Source organism: Doryrhamphus excisus, chromosome 7 (assembly GCF_030265055.1).
Source record: "Doryrhamphus excisus isolate RoL2022-K1 chromosome 7, RoL_Dexc_1.0, whole genome shotgun sequence".
NCBI lineage: Eukaryota > Metazoa > Chordata > Actinopteri > Syngnathiformes > Syngnathidae > Doryrhamphus > Doryrhamphus excisus.
This window is the reverse complement of record NC_080472.1, coordinates 11,106,445-11,113,465: the sequence shown is the minus strand read 5'-3', so window position 1 is coordinate 11,113,465 and position 7,021 is coordinate 11,106,445. Positions and strand designations below refer to the sequence as shown.

The window sequence follows — 7,021 nt, the reverse complement described above, 5'->3', positions numbered from 1 at the left end:
CACACAGGTACCACAGTTGGCCTGCAGTTTGGATGCGACCAGAACTGGCTAACCGACTTGGCCACCAGAACTGCAGTATGTATCTCTGCACCCAGCTAACTAACTTGGCCTCTTCAACTGCAGTATGTATGTATGCACGTATCCACACAGGTACCACAGTTGGCCTGCAGTTTGGATGCGACCAGAACCGGCTAACCGACTTGGCCACCAGAACTGCAGTATGTATGTCTGCACCCAGCTAACTAACTTGGCCTCTTCAACTGCAGTATGTATGCACGTATGTATGTATGCACGTATCCACACAGGTACCACAGTTGGCCTGCAGTTTGGATGCGACCAGAACCGGCTAACCGACTTGGCCACCAGAACTGCAGTATGTATGTCTGCACCCAGCTAACTAACTTGGCCTCTTCAACTACAGTATGTATGTATGCACGTATCCACACAGGTACCACAGTTGGCCTGCAGTTTGGATGCGACCAGAACCGACTAACCGACTTGGCCACCAGAACTGCAGTATGTATGTCTGCACCCAGCTAACTAACTTGGCCTCTTCAACTGCAGTATGTATGTATGTATGTATGTATGTATGCACGTATCCACACAGGTACCACAGTTGGCCTGCAGTTTGGATGCAACCAGAACCGGCTAACCGACTTGGCCACCAGAACTGCAGTATGTATGTCTGCACCCAGCTAACTAACTTGGCCTCTTCAACTGCAGTATGTATGTATGTATGTATGCACGTATCCACACAGGTACCACAGTTGGCCTGCAGTTTGGATGCGACCAGAACCGGCTAACCGACTTGGCCACCAGAACTGCAGTATGTATGTTTGCACCCAGCTAACTAACTTGGCCTCTTGAACTGCAGTGTGTCTGTGTGCGTGCGTGCGTGCGTGCGCGCGTGCGTATGTATGTGAATGTGTATGTATGTTTGTGTATGTATGTATATGTTTATGTGTGTGTGTATGTTTATGTGTGTGTGTGTGTGTGTCTATGTTTGTGTTTTTATATGTGTGTGTGTGTGTTTGTGTATGTTTTTGTATGTGTGTGTATGTGTGCGTGCGCGCGTGCGTATGTATGTTTATGCGTGTGTGCGTGCGTGCGTGTGTGTATGTATATGTTTATGTGTGTGTGTGTATGTATATGTTTGTGTGTGTGTGTATGTATGTGTTTGTGTGTGTGTGTGTATGTATGTGTGTGTGTGTGTGTGTGTGTGTGTGTGTGTGTGTGTGTGTGTGTGTGTTTGTGTTTGTTTTACAGGTACCACAGTTGGCCTGCGACCAGAACTGGCTAACCGACTTGGCCACCAGAACTGCAGTATGTATGTCTGCACCCAGCTAACTAACTTGTCCTCTTCAACTGCAGTATGTATGTATGTATGTATGCACGTATCCACACAGGTACCACAGTTGGCCTGCAGTTTGGATGCGACCAGAACCGGCTAACCACCTTGGCCACCAGAACTGCAGTATGTATGTCTGCACCCAGCTAACTAACTTGGCCTCTTCAACTGCTGTATGTATGTATGTATGTATGTATGTATGTATGCACGTATCCACACAGGTACCACAGTTGGCCTGCAGTTTGGATGCGACCAGAACCGGCTAACCACCTTGGCCACCAGAACTGCAGTATGTATGTCTGCACCCAGCTAGCTAACTTGGCCACCAGAACTGCAGTATGTATGTATGTATGCACGTATCCACACAGGTACCACAGTTGGCCTGCAGTTTGGATGCGACCAGAACCGGCTAACCGACTTGGCCACCAGAACTGCAGTATGTATGTCTGCACCCAGCTAACTAACTTGGCCTCTTCAACTGCAGTATGTATGTATGCACGTATCCACACAGGTACCACAGTTGGCCTGCAGTTTGGATGCGACCAGAACCGGCTAACCGACTTGGCCACCAGAACTGCAGTATGTATGTCTGCACCCAGCTAACGAACTTGGCCTCTTCAACTGCAGTATGTATGTATGTATGTATGCACGTATCCACACAGGTACCACAGTTGGCCTGCAGTTTGGATGCGACCAGAACCGGCTAACCGACTTGGCCACCAGAACTGCAGTATGTATGTCTGCACCCAGCTAACTAACTTGGCCTCTTCAACTGCAGTATGTATGTATGTATGTATGCACGTATCCACACAGGTACCACAGTTGGCCTGCAGTTTGGATGCGACCAGAACCGGCTAACCGACTTGGCCACCAGAACTGCAGTATGTATGTCTGCACCCAGCTAACTAACTTGGCCTCTTCAACTGCTGTATGTATGTATGTATTTATGTATGTATGCACGTATCCACACAGGTACCACAGTTGGCCTGCAGTTTGGATGCGACCAGAACCGGCTAACCGACTTGGCCACCAGAACTGCAGTATGTATGTCTGCACCCAGCTGACTAACTTGGCCTCTTCAACTGCAGTATGTATGTATGCACGTATCCACACAGGTACCACAGTTGGCCTGCAGTTTGGATGCGACCAGAACCGGCTAACCGACTTGGCCACCAGAACTGCAGTATGTATGTCTGCACCCAGCTAACTAACTTGGCCTCTTCAACTGCAGTATGTATGTATGCACGTATCCACACAGGTACCACAGTTGGCCTGCAGTTTGGATGCGACCAGAACCGGCTAACCGACTTGGCCACCAGAACTGCAGTATGTATGTCTGCACCCAGCTAACTAACTTGGCCTCTTCAACTACAGTATGTATGTATGTATGTATGCACGTATCCACACAGGTACCACAGTTGGCCTGCAGTTTGGATGCGACCAGAACCGACTAACCGACTTGGCCACCAGAACTGCAGTATGTATGTATGCACGTATCCACACAGGTACCACAGTTGGCCTGTTGAACTGCAGTGTGGATGCAACCAGAACCAGCTAACTAACTTGGCCTCTTGAAGTGCAGTATTTGTATGTATTACGTATATATATTTATGTATTTGTGCACCCAGCTAACTAACCTGTCCTGTTGAACTGCAGTGTGGATGCAACCAGAACCAGCTAACCGACTTGGCCAACAGAACTGCAGTATGTAAGTATGCACCTAGCTACTATGCCAGCAACTTTTCTCGATACACTCTACTAAATTGTACTTCACCAAATGTCTGAGCTGCCAAGTAATTTTCGGCAGACTAACTAAAACATGCTAGCTTATGATACTGACATTGTGCGGAGTCGTGTTTCTACAGATGTCTGCTAAAGTGCTAAATCTCAATGTCAAATGCAAAATCTGAACTAACTGTCTTTATTTTTTTGTACCAGGTACCTTTTAAAGACGCGCAAGGATGGATACCTTCATGTGGAGTTGTTTTTAATCATCCATATTCATTCAACCACTTATTTGTTCTTATCCTTAAGGTAAGAGGTAAGGTAAGGTAAGCCTTTTTACTGGGTAAAAGCACAGACTTTGAAAACTTGCCATGGGGATGAACGTTGTCACACAAGTTAACCACTGTAAAAAAACAAAAAAGGCAAACTATTTAAACGTAAGGTCACACAAGTGTCAAAAGCATTTAAACACACTCACTGCGCAGTTTGTGTAAAAGGGGAAAAATTTCTTGTGTATGGTGTTTTCAAAAAGCAAAACAGAAACTTGTCACAAATGTATGAAATAACTTCTTAACAAGAGCTCTTGTGTGTGTCAAAATGAAAACAAAAATCAAAATGTGCAAACTTCACAAAAGCAAAAGGTGCAAAACATTGTTGGGACAAGTGTTAAAAGGTTGGTCACACAAGTTAACCACTGTAAAACTGGAACAAAATGTGTATACTGTGTCTGAAGGTTAAAAAAAAAAAAAAAAAGAGGTCTTGTGTGTGTGTGTGTGTCATAATCAAAGCACTTGTGTGACAAATCTAAAAATAACACTAACTCAAAGGTATTTTTTCCAGGAAACACGGTAAAACAAAGGGTCACAAAAAACTGAATAACGACAGCTCTTGTGTTTGCCATGGTGTCAAAAACTGCAAACTTGGCAAAGAAATGTGCAAAATGTTGTGACAAGTGTGATTGTTTTTTTTTGAAGGTTTAAAAAAAAAAAAACAAGAGGTCTTGTGTGTGTCATAATCAAAGCACTTGTGTGACAAATCTAAAAATAACACTAACTCAAAGGTTTTTTTTTTCCAGGAAACACGGTAAAACAAAGGGTCACAAAAAATTGAATAACGACAGCTCTTGTGTTTGCCAGGGTTTCAAAAACTGCAAACTTGACCAAAAAAAAAAGCAAAAAATTTGCAAAATGTTGTGACAAGTGTGATTTTTTTTTTTGAAGGTTTAAAAAACAAAAAAAAAACAAGAGGTCTTGTGTGTGTCATAATCAAAGCACTTGTGTGACAAATCTAAAAATAACACTAACTCAAAGGTTTTTTTTTCCAGGAAACACGGTAAAACAAAGGGTCACAAAAAATTGAATAACGACAGCTCTTGTGTTTGCCAGGGTTTCAAAAACTGCAAACTTGACCAAAAAAAAAAGCAAAAAATTTGCAAAATGTTGTGACAAGTGTGATTTTTTTTTTTGAAGGTTTAAAAAACAAAAAAAAAACAAGAGGTCTTGTGTGTGTCATAATCAAAGCACTTGTGTGACAAATCTAAAAATAACACTAACTCAAAGGTTTTTTTTTCCAGGAAACACGGTAAAACAAAGGGTCACAAAAAATTGAATAACGACAGCTCTTGTGTTTGCCAGGGTTTCAAAAACTGCAAACTTGACCAAAAAAAAAAGCAAAAAATTTGCAAAATGTTGTGACAAGTGTGATTTTTTTTTTTGAAGGTTTAAAAAACAAAAACAAGAGGTCTTGTGTGTGTCATAATCAAAGCACTTGTGTGACAAATCTAAAAATAACACTAACTCAAACGTTTTTTTTCCCAGGAAACACGGTAAAACAAAGGGTCACAAAAAACTGAATAACGACAGCTCTTGTGTTTGCCATGGTGTCAAAAACTGCAAACTTGGCAAAAAAAATGTGCAAAATGTTGTGACAAGTGTGAATTTTTTTTGAAGGTTTAAAAAAAAAAACAAAAACAAGAGGTCTTGTGTGTGTCATAATCAAAGCACTTGTGTGACAAATCTAAAAATAACACTAACTCAAACGTTTTTTTTCCCAGGAAACACGGTAAAACAAAGGGTCACAAAAAACTGAATAACGACAGCTCTTGTGTTTGCCATGGTGTCAAAAACTGCAAACTTGGCAAAAAAAATGTGCAAAATGTTGTGACAAGTGTGATTTTTTTTTGAAGGTTTAAAAAAAAAAAAACCAAGAGGTCTTGTGTGTGTCATAATCAAAGCACTTGTGTGACAAATCTAAAAATAACACTAACTCAAAGGTTTTTTTTCCAGGAAACACGGTAAAACAAAGGGTCACAAAAAACTGAATAACGACAGCTCTTGTGTTTGCCATGGTGTCAAAAACTGCAAACTTGACCAAAAAAAAAGCAAAAAATTTGCAAAATGTTGTGACAAGTGTGATTTTTTTTTTGAAGGTTTAAAAAACAAAACAAAAACAAGAGGTCTTGTGTGTGTCATAATCAAAGCACTTGTGTGACAAATCTAAAAATAACACTAACTCAAACGTTTTTTTTCCCAGGAAACACGGTAAAACAAAGGGTCACAAAAAACTGAATAACGACAGCTCTTGTGTTTGCCATGGTGTCAAAAACTGCAAACTTGGCAAAAAAAATGTGCAAAATGTTGTGACAAGTGTGAATTTTTTTTGAAGGTTTAAAAAAAAAAAAAAAAAACAAGAGGTCTTGTGTGTGTCATAATCAAAGCACTTGTGTGACAAATCTAAAAATAACACTAACTCAAACGTTTTTTTTCCCCAGGAAACACGGTAAAACAAAGGGTCACAAAAAACTGAATAACGACAGCTCTTGTGTTTGCCATGGTGTCAAAAACTGCAAACTTGGCAAAAAAAATGTGCAAAATGTTGTGACAAGTGTGAATTTTTTTTGAAGGTTTAAAAAAAAAAAACCAAGAGGTCTTGTGTGTGTCATAATCAAAGCACTTGTGTGACAAATCTAAAAATAACACTAACTCAAAGGTTTTTTTTTCCAGGAAACACGGTAAAACAAAGGGTCACAAAAAATTGAATAACGACAGCTCTTGTGTTTGCCATGATGTCAAAAACTGCAAACTTGACCAAAAAAAAAGCAAAAAATGTGCAAAATGTTGTGACAAGTGTGATCTTTTTTTTTGAAGGTTTAAAAAAAAAAAAAAACCAAGAGGTCTTGTGTGTGTCATAATCAAAGCACTTGTGTGACAAATCTAAAAATAACACTAACTCAAAGGTTTTTTTTCCAGGAAACACGGTAAAACAAAGGGTCACAAAAAACTGAATAACGACAGCTCTTGTGTTTGCCATGGTGTCAAACTGCAAACTTGGCAAAAAAATGTGCAAAATGTTGTGACAAGTGTGATGATGGTTTTTTTTGCACGTTTAAAAAAAAAACAAAAAAAAACAAGAGGGTGTGTGTGTGTGTGTCATAATCAAAGCACTAACTTTAAAAACACTTGTGACAAATCTAAAAATAACACTAACTCAATCACCAAAGTTTTTTCCCCGCAGGAAAAATGGTGAAACAAAGGGCACACAAAAAACTGAATAACAGCGCTTGTGTTTGCCATGGTGTCAAAAACTGCAAACTTGACCAAAAAAAAAGCAAAAAATTTGCAAAATGTGACAAGTGTGATTTTTTTTTTTAAGGTTTAAAAAAAAATAAAGAGGTCTTGTGTGTGTGTCATAATCAAAGCACTTGTGTGACAAATCTAAAAATAACACTAACTCAAAGGTTTTTTTTTCCAGGAAACACGGTAAAACAAAGGGTCACAAAAAACTGAATAACGACAGCTCTTGTGTTTGCCATGGTGTCAAAAACTGCAAACTTGGCAAAAAAATGTGCAAAATGTTGTGACAAGTGTGATTGTTTTTTTTTGAAGGTTTAAAAAAAAAAACAAGAGGTCTTGTGTGTGTCATAATCAAAGCACTTGTGTGACAAATCTA

The 7,021-nt window shown here is 39.9% G+C and overlaps 1 long non-coding RNA gene across 1 annotated transcript; it reads left to right on the top strand.

Annotated features, from left to right (window-relative positions):
• Nucleotides 1-2,790: 2,790 nt before the first annotated feature.
• Nucleotides 2,791-6,078, top strand: LOC131132379 (uncharacterized). The gene is made up of 3 exons (XR_009130360.1): nucleotides 2,791-2,935; nucleotides 3,005-3,056; nucleotides 3,287-6,078. It is a non-coding gene; the product is annotated as an uncharacterized LOC131132379 (long non-coding RNA).
• Nucleotides 6,079-7,021: the final 943 nt, after the last annotated feature.